Here is a 24,621-nt window from a genome sequence, read left to right on the forward strand (position 1 = left end):
TGTGTGTGTGAGTGTGTGTAATACTTGTGGAGAGGTATTAGCCTAATGGCAGTTGCATTCAAACACTTTTATTAGGTTTTCACGTGCCTCTGCTGGGCTCCAACCACAGCTTCAGTGGCACTTGCTTTAATACACACACACACACACACACACACACATACACACACAGTTCTTCTCTGTTGCTCTGCCTCTGTCAAGCACCCACACCCACTAACACACACACTCACACACACAGTCACAGGTCTCTAAGTGAGACAGGGCCCTGGGTAATTTGCTGTAGTGGAGCGGAGTGGCACTAAAAGCCTGCTGGGTAATTGAGAGGCTAGGGGATGGAGTGAAGCCGACTGCCCTCTGCGTTCATGTGTGTGTGCATGGAGCTATGTGTGTGTGTGTGTGTGTAAGCAAAGGCCCCTGCCCTCTCTCATTATGCTGTGGCTCCTGCCTGCCTGTCATTGTCTGGACGCAGCGCCTACAGAAAGCAACAGTAATGTGCAGTGACACGCGGCGTGTGGGTTTGACTGTATGTGTGCACGTGTGTGTGTGTGTGAGTAATGTGCAACGAGACATCATGTCCTCTGAAAAATAACCGTATCCTCACCCTGCCCTTCCATTTCCTCCACATGTGCACAAATGCAAACACACATAAACACACTCACTTATCATTCCACTAGTTGTATCTAGTTTGAAGGCAGATTGCAAACACAGACCCTGGCCATTCTCCCCCTTGGTCAATGTACAGTATGTATATGCTGTGTACACATGGCCATGATGTTTGAAAGGAAATGTGTAGTACTTCTGATTGAGCTGCAAGTTACTCCATTACTACAGCTCTTGAACCAGGCAGATATACTTCTATACAGTGGAAAATAATTCAGTTTTCATCAAAGTATAGACAGCATGGCCTTTGGATTAACACAACAAAATTTTGTTATTTGGGTGAACTGACCCTTTAGGATATAGCAGTCTTTGGGTTTCCAGGGGAATCACCAGTTTTCACGTGGGTTTGTCATCATCCTATATTCCTTTTTCTTCCTGTCTCCTCCTCTTCCTTTACTGTTCCAGAGGAGATCAATACAGTGTCTCCTTTTCTCGATATCTGTCACTAACAATTTCTCCAGGCAGGCATTTTATTATGCACGCGTGGAATGCTTCAATACAGCTTGCTCTGGTCTGAGTGCAAACCCTTATGACAGTAAGTATGTGTCCTTGAGCAAGACAAACAGGACTATAACGTCTAGTAGATGCAGAGATGATTCACAATAATGGAATTAATGCACAAAATACTGCGAGGGAAACTGTTCTTTTCTTATTTGTGTGTCTGTGTGATGCTGTTGCTATTCCCAGCGTCCACTGGGACATAAGCAACACCTTCACTAGCAGCCACGAGGTCTTTCACACAACACAGGCACACATACACCTATGTGCATACTGCCCAAGCATATTAGCCTTCATATAAATTAAATATTTCTTCACCACGCTGCATATTTATTTTGTTAGCCTTACCTGGGTGATGCCAGCAGCTCACTTTCTGCTCCTCTCCTCTCCTCTCTCTAATTGATGCTGACATCAAATCAATAATTTTTTTTTTTTTTTTTTGTCCTTTTGTCTCTTTGCGGTTCTTTGCTCAGATGTCACTGGTGGGGCAAAGGAGAACTAAGAAAATTGACTGAGGTGTCCCTTGTTTCTAAGAGAAAAGAGGAAGAAGAGTGAGCACAAAAATTGGAGGAAATGAAAACATGAAGTTGGAGAAGTTGAGAAGTAGCGGAGAAAGGGAGAGCTAAAGAAGGAGCAGAAGAGTGCCCATACTCATCCAAGCATACATTTTGTCAGCAGACCTTCACTCACACACACACACACACACACGCACCCTTTATTTGGGTGTCTGACTGCTCCTGACAGTGCATAGCCTTTCCTTTCACATTTTCATGTACGGTTCTGCTGCAATGTGATCAGCTAAAGCATGTTAGATAAGCCATGTCAGAGCGCAGGGTTGGAAGAGAGTCCCTATCCCATGCCGGTGTCCCCTTTTCCAACATGTAAAGCTGTTAATCTTACTATGAGGAAACACTGACTCATCTCTATGTAAAGCAAAATGAGCCCATGGATGATTGTGGTTCTAAAATCTTAAAGTCATCTCCCTTCAATGACTCGATCTAATTTCACTTAATAAAACCAGTGAAAATCTGGATTATTGCTAAATGGGTTTGGGTGAAGGGTTAGGGTTTTTATCCCTTTTTTATCCTTTTAACCTTATTGCTTTAATATTCCACAGTCCAGTCAATTTCATTGTGTCTTCATCGTCAAACTTCTTCCGCTTCAACCATTAAAAAGCATGTTCCTGTGGTTATTTCTACCTTTGCATCGACTGTGGCTGAGTTACTTTTCCCCAGTCAAATTGCTGTAAAACTATAATACAGTAAACAGTAGCTACTGTCTTGCTGCTGTTTCTCACACAGAGAATGCGGAAGTTCGTTGACAAAAGCCGTGCACCAGCCTCTCTTAAAAACACATACAACTACAAATGTGCGAATATGGCCGGGCATACTCATGCGAACCCATAAACACATATAGAGAAGCGTATTGTAACCACATGTAAAAGGAAGTCGACATGTAACACAGTTTAATAATTCTATAGGGGAAAATAGCACATTTGTATCTTCATCTTTCACACAATTACTGTGTGTTCCTGTAAAGTTTACACTGTAAGAAACACATAAATGTGCTGGAGACACATATAGACACATGGCAGCAGTGTGACATTGAAGTAGTGCACAGGAAAGTAAATGCTTTGGGTTAGTGTTGGTAGACGGCCCTGTGGATTTTTCTGTCAGTTCAATTTCCAAACTGTTAAAGCCTTACGTTGCGAGTGGCCCTTTATGGTAAACACATATTTTTTTCTTTTAGCCTTATTTTCCCACGTAACTCTAACCAACTTAGAAACATCTTTTCTTCACGGCCACATGACCTGATCATCACACCTACTTCTTTTCATCACCCTTTTGTAGAAGTCTAGAATGAATGAATGAATAATTCAATTTCCCTGAATGCAGTTGTACGTAGGAACTTTGTTCCAGACCTTGATTTTTCTGCATGTATAGCTAATAGATAACTTCTTATATATTGAAGGCTTAACACAATAGAATATCTACATATTGCTTAAGTGCAACCATCAATGCATAGTCAAGGTCCTGAAGTTAAGCTGTGATGTATGTTATGTACATTTGCTTTAAAAAGTATTCTCTTTTGCACATTTTATTGCATTGCAAATGGAATAGATAGAAATAACCATTTTTGTCCATCTTGGATCTTTTAAATCCAGGTTGAAGACATGCCTTTTTACACTGGCTTTCAATGCAAGCTGTGCTCTTAGCCGAATTAACTTTTTCTTAGTATTTCATATGCTCTTTTATGTTTTATTGTATTTATCGTATTTATGTATGCATGTGTATGTATATGTATATAAGTGTGTATATGTTGGTGTATGCGTGTATATGTGTGGATGTACGTAAATACATGCATGTCCTTTTTCATACAGTCACTAACCCAGAAAGACAAAGTGAAAACATGTTTTTAGACTTTTTTTTTGTTTGGAAAATTTATTACGTATATGAACGTATTCAAGAATATATGCTGTGAGATTTTTACCACAAGGCTTGCGGCCCCCAGCTGGGATGAGAGTTGAGTTGGATGTGACATTTCAATTTTTTCATATTTCACATTCTTAGACTTATGCCAACTGTGGAACAACCTCTTGGACATACCTGTAGTTAAGAATCACTGTTCTAAAGTGGTTCAGTCTCTTTCCATTCACCTGGCTGGGCATCACCCAAGATGTTTAACTTGAAGAAGAAATCTTAAGTTGTGTTGATTGGCTTTGGGAAAGATAGGGAAAAATAGAAAGCTCTTTAAAGCTAACAGACGTTGTTAGAAGGAGTGTGTGTGTTTTTATTTGTTGTAAAGTTCAGTGTAGCTCATTAAAGGAGGCTCATCACACAGAGACAGTTTACTGTGTCACGCTCACATCCTTCCTGGGCTCTCGTTACCTAAAGCGAAGGTAACTCATAAAGGTTAACGCACACCTGGACTTCAAAATAAAAGTCCAAGTGATCACATACACTGTGCCTTTATTGATTTTGCAGTGCTCCATACTCTTGTCTCTTGTCTCCTCTGCTGGAAGAAGGTTGGCTGCTCATCCCCTCATGGTGGCACGCATTGTGAAATAGAAGTGTTCACAACAAAAGATAATAGCCATAATAAAAGAATCAAATCCAGCAAGGCAAATACAATAGTCCCTGATTAAGATCTAATGTGATTTCACACTACTTGGTTTGGCACAGAGATTTCATTTACTGTTGTTGAACATAGAGAAATATCTGCACTGACTTGGAGGCACAGAGGCAGGAAAAAAAGGAGGATAGGGTGGGAGGACGGCCAGAGTGATAGTATGTGGTGGTGGGGGGGTGATGAGGTCAGATTTGGGAGGGAGGGGGTAGTAGGTTGTTGGAGCTGAGATGAGCCCTGTCAAGAACAGTATCAGCACAAGTGTTTGGGCCTCTGTTTATGCTGTCGCTCTGCCTGGAGAAATTAGTCATATCCCATTCTGGAGACCAGGAAGCAACAAGACAGAGGGAGAGAGAAAAGACAAGTGTATTTGGGTGTGTGTGTGTGTGTGTGTGTGTGTGTGTGTGTGTGTGTGTGTGTGTGTGTGTGTGTGTGTTCCTGTGCTTAGCAAGGCTGCCTCCCTGCACTCAGCAACACAAGATAAAGAGATTCAGTTGCTCTGGCTTTTCATTTGCTGTCAAGTTCAGGGACACACATGTTGCATATACATTTATGTAAGCACCCACACATACCTATAGATACAGTATTTGCTATGCACGTACGCACGCACACACACACACATACACACACTCAGGCAGAATACTCAAAATGGCCAGTGGGAATTCACTGTCTGGTAAAATCAATAGAAATGTACACAGTCACAGAAACATGGGATAAGAGCATTGTGTGTGTGTGTGTGTGTGTGTGTACACACACTACCGGTTGATCCAGGGAAAATGGCTTTTGTTGAATCCCCTGTGCTATGTAACATTACAGAGTAATTACAGTGTGTGTGCTTTGTTTAGGGGATGTCTAATTATGCTGTTTGGGTTGTGCAGGGCCCTGGGGTGTCACCGTGTGTGTGTGTTTGTGTGTGTGTCTGTGTGTGTGTAGTCCGTGAGAAGACACTAATTGTGGAGGCGGTGTTAATGGTACAGCAACTGTCAGGGAGAGAGAGAGAGAGGCAGAGACAGAAAAACAAGCCTGAGTCCTTCACTTTGGCCTTTTTCCTTTCACTGCCATCACTCTGTCCATCAGGATGTAACATACAGTATCACCTATACCATTATCTAACAGCAGGACAAGTTTAGCTTAATCTAGTCTCCTTAATATGCGTCCATTCTGTTCTGCAGCTATTAATAATATAACATGAAATCTGTGTGGCATTGGTGTTTGTCATGGAAATGGAAATGCCCAGTTTTAAAGAGGTTTAAATTGGTTCCTGATGTAGGAAACTGGAGTATTTGAATTTACTTTAGAATAACTGTGTATTAGACACATGGAACAGTCATAAATGCTACATTTGAGGTTCCCTAGTTTGACTGGTGCTCTTTTGATTGCATCAGCTTATTGTGTCTTGTGTTGTCTTTTGCTGATTTTGTTGAAACCCTGTTAAAATTTGCACTGCACTTGGGTTGAAATCTGACTCCACTCCACTTTCTCCAGTAAGGTGCTTTCTTCAGTAAGAAACGTGGATTAAGGGACAACTGATTTCTCTGCCGTGTTTATATGTAACCAGATCAGCTTTTTACATGCATATATCAGAAGACTGCAGGTAATACAATAAACAGCTCACTGATGAGTGGCTTCTTGCCTCTAACCTGGTTACTTAGGAGCATACAAACACAATGCATATTGACACAGAGTTGTCCCTTAATCCAGGTTTCTTGTTTAAGAAACCAGCTTACTGGAGAAATCCCAGTGTAAATAGGGTTCAATCCAAATGTTAAAATGAGGTATTGAAATCAATAATTGTGGCCTGCCCTCATCGTATTTTTTGAAACAAGAAGATGAAAATTCATTTTCATACTTTAGGCATTGCTTTTTGCATTTTCTCACTGTATCACCACTTGTATTACTATTCTAAAAGTTTGCATTTGCATTTTGACTTCCCATGTAACTGTCATATAACTGGAATCTAATTAGAGATAGTGATGAATAAGTCATGCAGGAGATTTGAACTTAATTAAAGACAGAACATGCATCGAGAGCAGCAAATGTTCAATGTTTTGAATAAAGATAAAAAACCCAGGAGAAACTACTCAAATTCTGTCTCCTTGTGTGCAGCACAACGGATCCCGTGTTCCAGGGCAGATTTTTCTTGTCCATAGTAAAGAAGACGCTGCTGTCGATATGTGTTAAGAGCCCTATAAAAACAGCACATAATGGTAGCATGACATTTGTGAAGCGAGTTTGCTTCTGTAACATGTTTGTGTGTTTATTTCAAGGTCTGTACAAGGTCTCACAGCTGTGTATGTGGTGTTCCTATTGACATCCATCAGAAATGCAACCCATCCATTCAGTCTCACAAAGACTGTACAGAAAAGGTCTCATTCTTGCTTGTTTATATGATTCTAATTACCTGGGTTGATTTAGACTTGGCAAAGAAAAGTGGTGATGTCATATTTCAAAAGAAACTGTTGGTTTGAATAGGTACTGGCCAGCTCGAAGAAGGGGTCAAGGTACTGAGATGCGTCCTTGTCCATGCAACAAACAATACAATACCCTGATGCCGCTGATGCATAATTGCTAAGCACATTTGTTCCAGTAAGTTGTGGTTCATGATGACATCTTTGGACCCAATGCTGCATTGTCTGTATAATATTAAACCAGGCTTTATTTCACACAATGCACTCTGGGGCATAAATTTGCTCATGGAGTATAATAAAGTGCATTTTTATTATTGTTAACATTATCATTTACAGAATGCATCATTACAGCCATAATCCATTATAAATGTATGAAAGAACAACTGTAGCCATGTTGTCCACAAGGATTGAATTGAGGATAGAGTAGTGTATAGCACTTTGCAAGATGTGTACTACTTTTTTGAAAAGCCTTTAAGAGCCAAAGAAAAGTAACTTAATTTCGATGTCCTTTTTCTAATGGGTAGTGTTAGACTGTAGTGCTTTAGAAATGTAAAAAGAAGCTCCACAAGGACATTGTTTCTCTTTGACCTTTACTTTATAGTAAGTATAGATGTGCATGCACTTATGGCTGCTTGCTGCAAAGTACTCTATGTACTGTAATAGTTTACAGTATGTCCTTATGTGGAGTGTGTCAGCAGTGTGTTGTCAGTGAGTGTGTTGCACTGCGGTGGTCAGTGAAGATGTGGTGCAGCTCTGTGATTATGTATGCATGTGTGCAGACAAGCCACTGTTAATTTGATAAAACCAAATTGGCCTTCTATATTGTGACCCTTGCAGATGCTACAACTGCTGCTAGTCTCTCTTACACACACACACACACACACACACACACACGTGCATGCACTCTCTCTCTGTGTACTGCACAGCATAGTGCTCTATTTTGTGGACTCAGGCTTTAGGTTACATCTCATCAAAGGGTCAGTACACCATAATAGCATACTAAAAAAAAAGACATGTTTTTTGCAGTTACCTCGGCTGACATCTACTCATGCAGATATTTTTGGTTTTAGGTGGTGAGATGTTGAGATGTGTCTCCAGTACAGTGAAGGTTAATGGATTCTTAACTTTTAGTGCTCAAAGGAAATCAACAGTAATCCACAGATAGTTTTGGAAACAACCTCCTAGCGATGGAGGATCTAGAAATTTGTACATGGGGTAGCAAGAGGTTTTGGTAGAAGGTTGTATATTTGGGTTCTACTTCTAATTCTACGTCTATAAGTAAATGCAACACAACTATTCAGAAATACAATTCTACAATCTGTTTTTCTTACAAGATATTAATAAAAACTTCCCAAATATTCTTAAGTTTAGACAAAAGGAACAAAACCAGTGTGGGGGATGATCTGGGATAGGGGGATCAGCTCGGGGACAAAGTCTGCGTTGGGGGGTGGGCAGCTTTATTGACTCTGTATATCTATGTAATGTACTGTATAGGTAAATGTTTGTTTCTCTCTGTTTCTCTAAGACAATCAGTATGTTCACACTGTCTTGTTATATAACCAGTCCACAGTCCTATGATCTCCTCACCAGAAGAGTGTCAACAGACCACTCTGACACTGTTTAATTGTGTTCTTTAAAACAAAACTACTCTAGAAAATTGCACAACTGCTGTAGATCATTGTTGTGCGTGTGTGTCTGTGTGTGTGTGTGGCAGCCCTTGGCGATATGGCTCTGTGGTCCCTCCCCACTTTGTCCGCTCTGTTAGCGGTCTTTATCTTCCCAAACAATCGGGCTTTATCCCCGTACACTCCTGGTCCCACGGTAGCTCTGGAATCAGTGGCCCAGTGCTCCTATCCAAACCAAAGCAGACATATTTCCTGACATATGTTCACTTGTGTAACCCACACAACCCCAACACACAAACATGCCCACACAGAGAGCGGAGAAATTCAGAGGCCAAATAACAAGATAAGCAGTCAAAATCTGGAGCTAAGCAGATTTTTAGAAAAGATTAAAAATTTGGTGGGATTTCTGTCAAAAAGTTCATGCACACATGAAACTGTCGGCTAAAAACGAAGAGGTAAAAACATTCTCCAGTGCTTAATATTCCATTTTATGGTCTGTAAATTGAATGGATTAAATTGCTAATACAGGCTACATTGATATGACCTGCCAGCAAATATTGGTGAGATGGGATCTGAAACACAAAATATAAGTAAGTTTAGACAATGAATAAAAAAATAAAAAAAAAATCACAAAAGAAAAGAAAACCGCTGTCAAAACTGCCACCCTTTGTTGCAACTGAATGCATTGTGAATAAACAGCAATGCCAGAGCACAGAAGCCGCAGTGTGTTAGCAGCCGTATCAGAAGTTACAGAACATGATGTGGCGTTTGATCACAAGAAGCCTGTGGCACTGTGAGATGCTTTGCACAGAGAGGAAAACTGAGAGCATTGATTTCATTGTAGAGGAGCAAGGAGTGTGTGTGATTTGGTGAATGTGTGTGTGTGTGTGTGTGTGTGTGTGTGTGTGTGTGTGTGTGTGTGTGTGTGTGTGTGTGTGTGTGTGTGTGTGTGTGTGTGTGTGTGTGTGAACAGTCTGGGACATAAAACTAGAGAGGCCCATTCAGACCTTCCTTTCTGTCTCTCCTTCCATCAGGAGATAGCAGGGACATTGAACTGTGGCAACAAAAGCAGATTTCCATCAGGCAGAGTTTCTGAGAAAGAAAGGCATCGGGTTGAAAGGGGCTTAATGGAAGCTCAGCTTAGACCTTTATTCACACAAACTGTACTCTCAGGTCAGGAGAAACACATATGTGTACACACACAGGCACGGAACAAAACACATTAATATCTCCCATATAGCAAACATCCTTGTTCTTTTACTAAAATTGGTGCTCTCATTTTTCTAATGTTTTACAAATGATAGAAGAGAGTTTGTGACCAGATAGTTGGCAGTCATGATGCTCTGGAGCAGGGCCCTTAAAGCACTGATCTCAGATTAAAATCACATGTGACAGGGTTTGTGTGTTTTAAAAAAAAAAAAAAGAACTGTTTTTCACCTGTGTGCCCGGAATGACCTCAATCAGCTCATTAATGGCAAACACAAACAACAAACAACAGGGTTGGTGCGGGTATACAAGACTGGTAATGTATTATATAGTAAGAGTTTTCTCTTCTGGATAAACTTTATTGTTGTTGTTGATTTTTTTTTTTTTTTTTTTTTTTTTTTTGTTAGTCCTGAGGTTTTACAGTGTAACAAACTGTTCTGCTTCATAAGTCATCTGCACCCTGTTTTCCCCGCCTGTCGAAAATACCACTTTTCATCTGTTGTCCTCTTCTGTCTTACATATGAACTAGGGATGAGCGAGCATGCCTCCTGTGGATTAACCACCAACTGACTCCAAAAAGTTGCAGTCAGACTTCCTTATTATGAGACATGTAAAATCTTCACAGCACACAGATACACATGCCGGCACACACGCAGTCCCAAGGTTTTCCAACTGAAGTGTATACAAGCAGTGCTGCGCTGTTGTCCCCAAATCACATTGCCCAATATTCCTTCAGAAAAAGACTACACAACGGCTGCTCCCAAATCTGATTGGTGTTATTTGTAAGTCAGCCTAAATCTCAGCGAAACTACACACAAATGGAACGGGGCTTACTAATCCATTTGTAAGGCAATAGGGAGGCAAACAGGCAGGGGAGAGCTTGCCAAGTGTTGTAATCACAACTAAAGATGATGAGCCCACTCCCTTCCTCTACGCTCTACAGTGCTGTGTGTGTCTGTGTGCACGCATGTGCGTTTTTTGTGTGCATTTGTATGTTTGTCCTACATCGCCTCCTTTACAAAACTGTGACAAGAGAGAGAGAGAAAATGAATCGGTATCAAGTGGATAATCTACAAAAGTACACTAGGAGCTTTTCCACCTTATGCAAGTCCCCCGCTCATTCATTTGCAGATACCACGCAATCTCTCTGAGAACAACAAGCTGGCGATATGAGTTTTGAAAAGGCAGTAATTGTAAGCAGGTTGGGGAATAAATTAGAGTGATGACAAAATACAGCGATAAATCCAGCTTAAGAGAGATGTACGCTACTGTTTATTTGATTTCAGCTTTTCTCTCCATCATGCTCTTTCTCCTTCCCTCATTCCTGATCTTTTTTAGTGGGGTGGAAAAATGGATTTTTGTCAGTGATTTGGCCCTGAAATAGCTTATTGTCTAAAGCAGCCGCTGTGCGGGTACGACGTCAACATCACGTATGTGCGAACACACTCGCCTGTTTCCATGGGGAGTAATGGCCGTGGAAGTGTGTATTGGCTGTGGCTGGCACAATACACCACTGTGCTCATTGGTTTAGACTGGTGTGTGTGTGTGTGTGTGTGTGTGTGTGTGGATATTGTTCTTTAGTTTCTCTTGTTGATATTTATAGGTGAAGGAATTCTGGTATGAAGGGTGGTTATGGTGGGAGGAATTTTGGAAGAAAGGGGGGAACGGGAGAAGGAACGAGGAGAGGCTCTGTAAGGATGACTTACTCTTCCTTCAGCTTTTCCAGTCTGTCTCTCCCTCTCTTTTATGCACAGAAGCATTTACACACTTTTTGACACAATGCACCCAGCCAACACACACACACACACACAAACATCCCAGCACATTGCAGTTAAATGTAATCCAACACTAGCTGTAATGGACCAAGACACTCGTGTCCTACCTACTCAACTGAAGTTAATCCAGGAGTGAGACTTGATGATTTAAAGTTTCTAACACCACAGTAATTATTAGTGACACACACACTCTGTAATGTATTATTATTAATCAGCTGTTTCTTTGTTCTTCTGTCTATGCAGGAGGGAGCGGGCTCAGTGGACGAAGGAGCTGATCACTTTTGGACATTTTTCACTCCGGATTGTTCCATCAGATAATCGGTAAGGTCTCCCAAATGTCTGTAGCCAGGTTTTTGTCAAAATTAAGCACAAATTTTAACTGAATTACCAGAGAACTGGCAACTGAATGCGTGTTTCCATCTTCTACTGTAGAATCAGCCGGTGGAGCCAGTTCTCCATTCGGGTGCTATTATACCGTTGCAGAGGAACAGGGTGTAACCAGATAATGTAATAATAAAAAAAAAAAAAAAGACCTTAAACTAACAAAAAAGTGTGGGATAGATGTAAGACAGACACTTCGGTTTGTTTGATGTAGTTGAGGAAAGTTACGTTGCTCCATGCAGAGCTGATGTTTTAGTCTGCTGCAGTTCTGGGGCTCTTTAACTGAGTAGAAGTTTAAATCACTCATCTAATGTTCCTCATGATAAACTGACCAAGTCTATTTCCATTGCAATTCGTCGCATTTTGCTCTTGTCGATACACCAACTTTTCCACCCCAGCTTCGTTTAAAAACTTCTCTATAACATTTTGACTTCTTTTTTAATTTTTTGGCATTTTATTACGCAAATTGAAAATATGCATGAAAACACGTGGTGCACTTCATGTCACACATATGGTTTGATTCACAACTCTAATAATAACAGACTGTGAACAGTCTGAAATACAGTTCAGATCTCTGGATTAGTTCCACTAACCATATAATTAGAGCAACAAAACTCTTTCATACTTTTCCTGGCGGGGGATTTTTCGGCACATTTTTCCTTTTTTATTTACCACTAACAATCAATAATCATTCTATTGACTGGAATAAGCCACAGAAAAATGCAGCATGTGCATTGATACTCTCTGGGATTGTTGCAAAACTTTCTGGGAAATCACTAAATAATATTATAATATTATAATAAGTACTCAAGCACGGTATGGGAAAAACCTCTCTTACCCTTTCAAAATAACTAAAGAAATGTCCTTCGTGTGGAGGATTGTTAGACTTTAATCAGGGTATGAACAGGAGCTGGTGTTCTTCATGCACGTAAACATCTCCTGAATCTTTCTGACCTTTCCTTGGTTTACCAGCAGCTGATGTTTCTATCTTGGGAACTTTGACTGCTCATCTGAAAACTTTGCTGAGAAATGCATTTGGCTGGTAAATGTGGCACATCAGTAAAAAGCTATTGCGTCGCATGCTTGTCTGCGATGACAAAAAGCAGCAGACGGTGCTGTGTAGGGAACAAGGCCTGGAGTCAGAGCGGGACAGACCCACATACTCGACAAATGACCATGAAACTGAGCCTCAGCTGATAGGGTCTGCTTGCTCTTGTGTGTGTGTGTGTGTGTGTGTGTGTGTTTATGTGTGTGAAAAAGTCCACACAGTGTGTGTCAAGGCAGTGTCATGATCACAGATTGCGACCTCATCACTGCTCTGCTGAGGAGATTTAGCTGGCACTGGTTGCACTGACCGTGGCCTGTGTGTGTGTGTGTGTGTGTGTGTGTGTGTGTGTGTGTGTGTGTGTGTGTGTGTGTGTGTGTGTGTGTGTGTGTGTGTGTAGGGAGTGTTTGTCGCAGCCTTGTCAGATCAACCATGCGTCTGCCCACTGCATGCATGTCACCCAGGCGTGACCTTTTTCTATGTGTTTCTGTGGGAGTGTGTGTGTGTTTGTGCCCCGTGCTGCAGGCAGGGAAAGTCCCTGCCTTCACCATGTTTGGGTGGGTTTAGGTCATTGTGGGAGTTTCCCATCAGAGTGAGAGGGGCTGGTCCTCTGCGATGGTTTCATTAGTTTTACTACAGCTCTGACTTCACTGTTTAGTTTCTAGATCTGCTAAAGCTCATCCATCACACCTTTAGCCTTTTCTTCAGCTCTGTCTCTGTTGGCCCACCATGAACTATCCATGCTGCTGATTATAAAAACTTATAATGTATTTGTCATTAAAAGTAAATAATTTTGTCAAAAGTAACTTTAACAAATAATTTTTTGTCTTTTGTTACATAGGAATGAAGAATGAGTTAATATGGTGTCCTGTAAAGACAGCTCCTATAGGCAACTGCCTACTGAGCCTCGATAGAGCAATCAGTAGATTTATAACATCAAATATTAAATTCAGACAATTTTAATAATTTTATTGCAAGGTCTGTTACCCGGTTCAGATCTTCATCAAAGGTATTGCTCTGCTGTAAATCATAAATGTGCTTTAAATATGCTATTCTCCATACGTTCTTGTTAATTAGCTCTGTTCTGTATTTCTTATGCCCAACAGTTCCCCTGTCCTCTCTCTCCTAGCACTGTCCAGAGCTGTAGCAAAGCTAATTGGCAGCTTGCTTGCCTTCCGCCACGGTGATCATGCAAATGTATTGGTGCTTACCAATAGCCGGGCCCATCAAAACATTACGATGGCCATTACACAGAGCTGGGGCTGGCCTAACGAACATATGCTCCCTCCCCCCCCGACAGCCTCCCCCCAATTCCTAAACTCTTATTTATGTGTTTAATTTAATGTGCGAGGGAAGAATTTCCGAAATTAAATTTGGTTTTCGTCGGTGCCTCCAGAGAGTGGCGGCGTTATAATAACATGGTAATTTTTTACACGTCTTTATGAGAAATGAGAAAATTAATTCTTTCTGACAAGCTGTAATTATTGGGCTTGGAACAGTTGCAGCTGAACAGTTTGGGCTGTGGTAGCCTGGCAGTGAGCTGAAAGAGGGAGCGAGAGAGCATGGGGGGAAGGAGAGAAATAGAGAGGGTTTAGTAATACAGCCAGAATCATATACTTTCACAAAGGAGAGAAAATGAATGGGAGGTGAATGAAAATAATGACGGATGAAGGGAGAGGAGAGGACAAGAGGTGGTGGGAGGAGAGGTGTTAGGAGACATGGTTGGATTAGAGAGAGGGGAAGAGAGGAGAGGGAAAGAAAAAGCAGAGGAGGACAACGAGGTGAGGGAGGGGAGAACAGGGAGAGAAAGAGATTGGAGAGAGAAAGAGTTGAGAATAGAAGGAAAACAGAAGGGAGGAGGGGTTGGAGGACATAAGGGCTGTAAGGGTGTTGGGGATTTGAGGAGATTAGATTAGACGAAAGAAAGGTGAGAGGAGAGAGGTCATGGGAGGTGACAGGGAAGAGGGGAATGAAGGTGAAGAAAGATGAGAACAAGAGAAGGGGGTGGAAGCACAAGAGAAGGGTGGAGGACATGAGTTATGAGGAGACACGGTGAGATCACATAAAAGGAAGGAAGTTGATTCATGTCAACCGGACTTCTCTCGGTGGTGGGTGGGAAGGAGGAAACAGTTGTAGAGATGAAAAAGAAAGAAAGGAGAAGGGGTAGAAAGAAAAGGGTGGATAAATGAAACGGAGGCAGAAGGCAAAGTGAGGAGTCATGCCTCAGTGCGTTACATCAGGTAGGAGTCCCTGTCTTCCTGTCTGATGTCATCAGAGGAGGCTCCTCTCCAGCACCGGCAGCTCCTCCTGTGTCAAGGTTACAGCACATTAATATGCACAGTCAAACTGTCCTCGCTTCAGGCCTTAGGCTGTCTCTCACACACAGCTCTCATCTGCTCACACTTACCAAGCTTCTTCCTCTTTGCTCCATCAGACACAGGCGTGTGTTCACACACACATTCAGAAGCACACTGCTTCCTCTTCTTTGACCCATCATGTGCTGAATATAGAACATGATATTGATATCGTGCGAATCATTGTCTTTTCTCTACAGTTATTCACTTACTCTTCAGCAAAGTACTCTTAGGTTTGTTGGGTGACTCATTTAATGACCCACTTTGGTGTTTGTTTGTGTGTGTGTGCGTGTGTGTGCGCATCTGCAGCCAAGTGGCAGTTTGCTTTTACGGAGTGATACTGCCTTAAAAGGAGAACCAGTGTTTCTGTCTGTGCTTCTGAGTGTGTGTGTGTGTGTGTGTGTGTGTGTGATTAAAGTGGAAATTAAAACACTTCTTTGCAAATTTTAATCCAGCTATGCATGTGTGGCCATATTGGAAAGGGTATATGTGTATTTTAAAGCAGCTAAGTGATAGTGAGACTGTAAATATGTTGTGTGTGGGACCACTGAGCACGTGTTTGTCCAGAAACCCTTCCTGTTTATTTGTTGAGCATGTTCCATTTTGTCCTGTGCTGTTAAATGTTTCATCCTAGCAAAGGCATGATGGGACCCCCTGGGGATGAGGCATCTGCCCGCCCGGCCACACGCTGAATTATACATGACAGCACAGGACAGTGTGTGACTGTGTGTGTGTGTGTGTGTGTGTGTGTGTGTGTGTGTGTGTGTGTGTGTGTGTGAGAAACTGTGTGTAAAAAAAGCTTTTGTAGGTGTCACAGAGTGAAGTGTCCACTTTGTTGCGTGACTCTGTTTCATATCTGCACTGATACTGTACTTCATGTCCTTTCCCTGTGTTCCAGTGTTTCTGTTATATTATTATATATAGTTTTATAAAGAAACTTGGACCAATGGACAGTTAAGTGCTACCAGAATATCAGCACTTTTTTGTAGCGGTACAAAACCTACAAGAACCCATCTTGTTAAACACAGTTTGTTAGAATTATCTTGGGTGCTCAGCAAATTTGCTTTCAGTAAATGTTTCTGGGTGACGTTATTGGGGAAGATGACTAAGTAAACCCTCGCTGAAACTGGTCAGCACACATGGAAGAATCTCCATTTCATTACTGAATGTTTTCTCAGCGGTCAGGGACCAAACTATGGCTAAACGTTGTGTGAATATTAAACTTGCATTCCTTGAGTAATTAGGAAAAAACCATCCAGTGTGTTGCCTGCAGTATGCAGGATGTGTATGGAAAGTGTAAAACACACACACGCACACACGTCATCAGGGTAAAGTTACAGTAATCAGAATTTTGTCCAGCCTCCTGTTGTGCAGACTAAAGCAACGATTTTGCTAGACCTGCTCCCTGAGTTGGAACGTCCTGCATGCTACTGTATATCTCGACTACATCTTCTTTCTGCATGTGTTCACTGCATTATGGCTGTCAAGTGCCTCCTCATGTAGTCACTGTATGTTGCACCTAAGGTGGCAGTTGTATGCCCTCAGCTATAAAAAAGTTGATACTTATTGGGCATTTAGACCAAATATAGGCCTGCATTAAAAAACAGTTCTCCACTGAAGGCTTCACTGGGGTTGGTACGCTGATACAGGCACCAGGGAGAGGATGAAACACAGGGGGTCTAGTCTGAGTAGCACACTTACGGGCTCTGGGGCTTCTGGGATGCTTGAGCACTACAGAGCAGTTTGAAGCAGGAGTTATGGACGATAACCCTGTAAGCTCTCTGCATCAGAACCACTTTTTCTAACATATAAATCATATCAGCAATCAGAGACTTGAAGCAGCATTATTTCATGTCGGGCCAAAATTAAGTACTAAATTAGAGCATGGATCCAGCATCTGTAGGTTATGATTGTTTTGAAACATCATATGGACTGAAATACATCTGCCCAATGTCAACTAATGGGCAGACCTACAAAGTATTTACAGGTAAGGGCTCACTTTCATTATGTGCAAAATATAAGAGTCTTTTTGCTGTAAGACTGCATTTCAAATGGTAAAGGAAGACAAGTAAGTAAAGTACAATTTCAAGTTAGTTTTTAACTTTCTCATTCATTGCTTTTAATATGAATTATACATTCACTGATGTTTTGTAGTGGGTTATTATGCCACCTGACTTTTTACTGTAGAAGACGTAAAATGGCCTAATGCAGCTAGTTATAGTTGCAGTCCTAAAACCTTAAAATCTATTCATGCGTTCAGGCGTTTTGGAGATATTTTGGCCCGTTAAAGTTCAACCACCATGACAAATGTGATGATACTAATCCACTCCAAAAAATAAATAAATAAAAATACAACCACCCAAACAAGGGAACCTTGTGTCTTTGGAAAGGTTAAATAATTTACCCTCTCCCTGTATGCAGGTAGTGTGTGTGTGTGTGTGTGTGTGTTTGTGTGCACCTGAGGTCTTGCTACTGTAGCTAATGAAAACCCCATCTCATGCAAATGAAGCTGCTGTTAACCCCAATCAGTGAGGTTGCTGGGTGCACATCAATCCTACATCCTTATGTGCTGTGCAGGCGGCCCACAGTGGCCCCCACCCCTCCACAGGCCCATTGGTAATTACGGGGAGACGGAGAGGGCCAGGGGAGTCAGGGCCTTAGGTAGGTTTGTGCCTCCATTGGTTTGTTTTTGCATGTCATTTCTGGGAAACACAGGGTTGGGTTGCATGTTGGGTCAAGTGCAAGTGCTGTCTCCTACCACACCCCTTCCTCCTCAACACGCACAGACACACACCCGCTCACAGTGTGACAGGTAATTACAGCATGAGAGTGGCTGTGCTGTGTGTAAGCCTGAGAGGTCAGACCTGCTCTCTGCTCCCTGTGGGCCACAGAGCGTCACCTCCCTGCCTGCATCCACAATCAGCTCCATTAGCACCGTGTCTGCCTGTCTTTCCACCTGTTGTCTGTTTTGTCCTACCTGTCAGTCAGCTGTTTTGTGTTCAGCCTGTTTTCTCTCTGACAATTCTAAATTGTACGTGTTGTTTTGAGCAGCAATGACGTGACAGTAAAATAAGCACACAGCACTGGCCCTTTCTCCCACTTAATAACAACCTTCACACTGCTTCACATCACCATTGGCTGCCAGGTTGAGTGTGAGGAGTGGGTATGTATTTTTGTTTATTCCCCATTTTAAAAAAAACAAACAAAAAACAATTCTGATAAAATGAGTGATGGCATGAAAACTGGACACAGTATGAAGTGCCTATGAAAGTAATGATTTAAAACCATCATTACTTACTTTAAACTCATATTAATATTGCCTGCAAAATTCATATTTTTTGAGTCTTTCCCAGGGACTTTGTAGTGGTAAAATTCCTCCATTGTTTACCCTGGCAAAGACCGTGCTATTGTTACAGCACTTAATAACTAACAAGGTAGTGAAGACTCAAGAGTTTATCATTCAGTGTTAAACACTTGAAAAAATGAATGAAAAAAATGGCGGTAACGCCCGAAAGTTATAAATGTAGATTCAAGATTGGAGCTGAAAATTATGAACAGATGGTTACGTTATACCTTTTAAGAAAACATTCAGGATTTTCACCGCTAAATTATTAATATAATAAAAATAATCAGAATTTGAAACAGGAAGTGACGTCTGCATGCGCTGGCAGCCCATGCTACGTCATAATCGGCAACAGAAAAAAAGTAGTGGGTGAGTGTCTGAAACTGTTTGCTAATTGAGTGCACTATATAGTGACTGAGGGGTTAAGGACTAGGGTGGTCATTCAGACACAGCCTATGTGTGTGAGTGTTAGAAACGTGTATGGGCAGGTTCCTCTGTGTGGGTTTTGTTTAAACCTGTATACCAATGTATGTGTATACAATAAGATATGACGGCCTTCCAGTGAAGAGCACTTAACCATCAAAAGAGCATCAAATCAATCTTTTCCAGTGGAGCGATAATGGTCACCTTAGCATGATCATGTGCTCGGCCCTGTGGGTAATTGACGTCCTTGCGCTTAAACGCGATTGGAAGACAATTTTGCTGTGGTTTAAATAACAAAGTCAATCCCTGTTCCCCCTGGTCCTGCAGTAGGACTCTCTGTTTCTCCAATTCTGAACGATTAGGTTTGCCAAGCCTTATTAGGCCTTCAGATTGTCAGCCTTTGTGACCCAAGTAGCCTGAAGGTGCTTTGGCCCTTTTCTTTATTAACTTGCTTCTGTGCAGAGGCATTCACAGATTTTTGTCTGCGTGTGGAACTGAATTCCATGAATCCATTCATTGGCAGAAAGGGAACATATTTTACCGTTCATGGTCTTTTCTTCGGGTCCATATGATATGTGACTTGAAGTCTGAGTGAATGAGACATTTGTATATCCTTTGTGCTATAATCAATTGATGCTTTCTTCTGCTCATCTGAATACCTTTGAACAGGGTACATATTAACACACCTCTGCAAAATGAATGCATTTGAAATATCTATGCTAATATGAGTTTTGTAGGCACTTTTTCCCTGAACAGGTGAATCCTGGAAAAGAAAAACGGTCACTTATTAATCTGTTTATTACCCTATAACAGTAGTGCATAGAAAAGGAACATAGAAGAAGGTAATCATGATGTTTTCATGATTTGAATTCTACTATATTATTGACCCAAATCATTTAATAATCTCGCATTAATAAACAAAATACTTCTAATCCTCCCAGTCTTATTCATTACAAAACAAAAATACCAAAAGCACACAAAAAAATAGGTGTTGTTAAAGTTTAATGATTTAATTAGTGTGATTGTAACACAGTTCTTCATACTTAATCTCAGTTTGTCTCTGTCAGTCCATCCTTCAACTAAAGTGCCAGCTGTGTGTTCAGAGGAGATGTGGGTACAGTAGAAGGCAGCAAAAGCAGCTCAGAATAAGGTGGTGTAATTTCATGTTCGTAAACAAACCGCTTCCTAGTGGACAATGCATTCTGCGTCTGAAACAAAAGCAGTGGGTGGAGCTGGGTTTGGGCGTTGGAACACAGAGGATGAGAAAGTTGTCGCTTCAGAAGAGCGCGAGAGAGAGAGAGAGAGAGAGAGAGAGAGAGCTCCTCTTCTCTGAAACGGGCCCCAGAACAGCCTGGGTGAGCTGGGGTTTCATTATCCCCCATCCCTCTGTGATGAGGAGAAGAAAGGCGGACGTGAGAGAAAGAAAGAGAAAGAACAGAACAGAGGAGGGGAAGAAGAAAAGAAAGAGGCGTTTGATAGAGCTGTGTGGAGACCGTGTGTGAATGAGCCAGTGAAGGGCAGCCATTGTCTTGCCTCGACCTCAATTTGGTACTGTACGCTCCTCTTTTTACTGCACTGTCTCAAACCACAATGCCTCCTTTCTCCTCCGCTCTCCTCCCTCTCTCTCTTAAAGAAATCGGGGGATTAGGGCCCACTGAGGAGAATTGCGTGTCCTGATTGCCAACTATCATGACTCTTGGCGATGTGACGAGAAGGCACTGGGATTTGAGATGGCGTTTGTTACTTGTTCGTTATCATGTCCCTCTTTTTTTTCTCCTTCCCCAGAACCTTAGTAACAGATTAGTGCAGCAGATAACGTGGATGCAGAGGAAAACTATATAGTGCTAAGGAAGAAAAGGCAGGGAGCTGCAGGAGGTAAAAGAAAAAAGAGTGACAAAGAAAGAGTCAGAGAGATAGAGAGCACAGCTGTACTTCCTGTTTACTCAGGCCTTGTTTTAGACAGAGGGAAGGAACAGGGACCGCATTCATCTCTTCTTTTCTACCTCTGCTGACCCCCTTCCTCCTCCCTCCTTCCCTTGCTTTATTCTCCTACAATTACTTATTTTCTCTCTTTCCTCACAGCTCTCTCTCTCTCTGTCCCTCCTTGTCTCTTGCTGATAAAGTGTATTGAACTCAGGGAGTTGAGCTAGATTAGGCTACATGTAGCGCTATTTGGCAGGCATGGGTTTAGTACCAGGACTGATTTGGAAGCAGGCATGATTATTAAAGATTCAGACTGGCAACTATTATCACAGATATGGGCTGCAGATATGATGGGAAGAAATAAATAGTAAAGAGATAAAGATGAGAAGATGTTTTTAAGCATGTTGCTTAACTTTCTCTTGGTGCAGTTCAGTTAATAGGAAGTTATAAACCCCCCTCCCTCCTCATGAGTTATTTTTTGTGCACCAAAACATGGAGCACACACACGAACACACACACACACAGACACACACATAAGTCTATTAGAGAGCTTAGAACTTTTGGTTCTGTTTTTTCTTTGATGGTGAGAAAACTAACTGTAACTGTATGCCAAAATAGACCTTGAAGCCTCACTGAGAGAGAGAGACAGAGGGAGAATGAGAGAGAGAGAGAGAGAGAGCGCAAATGCCAGTTGTTTGTTCCACCCACCCGAGCTGAGCCCTCCCTGACCTTTCTTTGTACAGACGGACATCAGACTGAGACGCCGCGAAAGATGCACTAGATTAAAAGGATTGTTTCTGCTGCTGCTATAGTCTCTATTGTACAGAGGGATGGCTATAGACACGACCACAGTCAATTCATCACATGTGTATTTATGCACAAACACACACACCCACGCACAGGCGCAAACAGGATCGCTTATATAGCACATGCATAGATACGTTGTCAAAACGGCATGACACGGCAGGACCCCTTTCATCTGCATGATCCCTCTGCTGCATTGACAGTCCATCTATTTGCAGTCAATCATTAGACGGCCATAGAAAACTGGCTGAATGTCACTGAAAGAAAAATATAGTAAAAAAACGCAAAGGGCTTGGGTGTTAACAGGGAACAAAATATTATATATAATATAACTACCATTCTTTTCATCCATGCACTTAGCTAAGAGAAGAGACTGTACAGTTTGTGTATTTTATACTGGATAGATAACTTGGCGTATTTAACTATACTGAGAACGATAACTGAATTAAAAAAACATGCTCTGAAACATTTAACCAGTGCAAAGTGTGTAAGGAGTGAGGTGTCCATTCTTGTTTGTGTGTGCTTGTATTGAATTCAGATTCAGATGCTTTGAGCACAGGAGGGTGTTGTAACAAGTAAGGACACCGCCCTTGAACTGAAGCATCCAGCTCCTTGAGTCTCCTTGAGCGAGAGACGCTGAATCCCTGTCAGCTGTGAGATCGCTGCTCTTCATCTGACCCTGTGTTCTGACCTCCCTGTACTATAGGAGCAAGTAGCCGAGGCTACTATGTTTTTTTTTTTTTTGTTTTTTTTTTGTACTCATAGTATTGATCACCCAAAGGAGGAATTTTATGTTCATTCACCATTCTCCACAGAGAGGCCAGGGTGCTGGGTCAGCTTTGAAATTGTGCCTCTGGGAAATGGTGGGGATTCATGGCCACTCCATCCACCTCAAGAGAAAGAATCGAACCTGTGCCACTCAAAAAAACCTGTTTTGTTTTACATACGAAAGAAGCCTTCCTGCAACCATGTCCTGTCATTCCACAGTAATGGGGTTATAGGTCAATATATATAAACTTTGTTATCCAACTACTTCCAAACAAGTCCTGAAGTTTCTGGGAAAAATGGAAATGGCTTCTGCTTTTCTTTTGACAACTTTCTATTTCTAAAAACTTTGTCAACTTTTTGTTGCAAAACTGCTTTTTTTTTTCCTAATTTCTCTTTATTCTTTTGAAATAGTTTGGAGTTATGAACAATGTCTTTTGAAATAGTTTTGAAAGCATTTCTGGGCCTCCAAGGTCATGGGAACAGGCCAGCCGAAAGCCATAAGTCTTTATAAATCATCAGAAAAAATGAAAATCACAACAGTAATATGCAGACAAGAGTTTCATGATTGTGTTCCTAATTACGCTGTGGCTAAATTGCACTCAAATGCTCCAAATTCCCCCCAAAAAATCATCCTCCAAAAGAATTACCTTCAAAATTCGAAAACTCTCTTTTGTTTTTTTTTTTCAGCCTACAGTTTGCTGCAGCCCCAAACCCTCCTCTGGACGTTCAATTGCAATTCATTTTGATTAAACATGTAAATACACCATCCTTGCTGGTGTCCTTTGTTGCCACGGCCTTCTTTTGGCTAAAAACTAAACTCTCTTGAGTCTCCCCCATGTAATGAAGATTGAAGATTAAACAACAGGAAGGAGCCATTATTTTTGTCAGGGAATTAAAGTACCATCAATCTCACTTAATCACCTTCCTAATATCTCCTCAGACGCCAGCAGAAAGCTGTTTATCAGCTCAAGGTTAACATGCTTTGTTCTGTGGAAAGCAAAGGGAGAGAGAGGAGAGGGACAGACGGAGAATATGCAGCTACTCCGGCATGCTTTGGATTACACTGAGTGGACACAGATTAAGGTAAACTGCTCTGTGTTTGTGGGCGGGCCGGGCCAGGAGGTTGATGTAGAAAGAAATGACAGCTATTGTTCGGCCTGTAATTATCTCTGTCTGCTTTTTCGCCCGCTCATTTCCTGTAGAGACACAGGCGGCGAGAAGGGCCAGTGGTTTGCTGCTGCTGTAGCCACGAAACAGGTGGTAGAGTTTGTCCTTGGTGACCAACAAAGCTGCTACTGTGCGTGTATGCTTACTTTTTGCTGCACTAATCTCATATGTCTAACCCTTCATAGGTACCATAACATCACATGCCTACATTTTTTCACTTCTCTGTCAACCTCAAAACAACAACATAGCATCTGACACAAAGGAGGGACAGTTAAACAAAGGCGCTTATTTAATAGTAGTTATATAGTTAATATAGTTTTTAAAAATTTTTCATAAGATTTGAATTTGAGCATTTTCACTCTGCTTTTTAATTAAAGTAATTTTGCCTGTGATTAATAGTTTTGAGTTCAAACATGTTAAATATTAAAAACAAAAACATGTCCAGGTCTAATCTGACGTATGTCTTCACTTTTATGTTTGTTGGAAACAATCCAGTGATATTACAGTTTTACTAAGACCACCAGCAGACGTTCACAGTGAAAATATCACTTATTTGCTGTAGTAATCCATGTGAACACATTGGCACACATTGCTTTGATGTACGGTTTAAAGCTCGGATCATGTGAAAGGTAAGAAAAGCCCAACGTGGAGCAGATGTAAGGCTTAATGACATGCCAAATGTGTATGTTTTGTGGAAGAGTCGTATCTGTTAAGATGTAGTTGGGACACATGGTACATGCCACAGTTCTTAAGCTTGACGGCAGAGTGGATGGCGCCATTATCTCAGAGGTCCTACTGTACCTCATCACTGAGAGGTCCTACTGTACCTCATCACTGAGAGGTCCTACTGTACCTCATCACTGAGAGGTCCTACTTTACCTCATCACTGAGAGGTCCTACTGTACCTCATCACTGAGAGGTCCTACTTTACCTCATCACTGAGAGGTCCTACTGTACCTCATCACTGAGAGGTCCTACTGTACCTCATCACTGAGAGGTCCTACTGTACCTCATCACTGAGAGGTCCTACTGTACCTCATCACTGAGAGGTCCTACTGTACCTCATCACTGAGATAGCCAGCAGACGTCTTTCCTCCAGCAGCTGAAAGAACAACACT

At 41.6% G+C, this 24,621-nt stretch overlaps 1 protein-coding gene across 1 annotated transcript in view; it reads left to right on the forward strand.

Annotated features, from left to right (window-relative positions):
- Window positions 1–11,539: 11,539 nt before the first annotated feature.
- sox5 (SRY-box transcription factor 5) overlaps window positions 11,540–24,621 on the forward strand; it is a 121,979-nt gene continuing 108,897 nt past the window's right edge. Inside the window, exon 1 of the mRNA XM_026326943.1 lies at window positions 11,540–11,616. The gene's annotated coding sequence lies outside the window, so the exon portion shown is untranslated. The remainder of the gene's footprint in view (window positions 11,617–24,621) is intronic.

Source organism: Mastacembelus armatus, chromosome 23, assembly GCF_900324485.2.
Source record: "Mastacembelus armatus chromosome 23, fMasArm1.2, whole genome shotgun sequence".
Classification (NCBI taxonomy): Eukaryota; Metazoa; Chordata; class Actinopteri; order Synbranchiformes; family Mastacembelidae; genus Mastacembelus; species Mastacembelus armatus.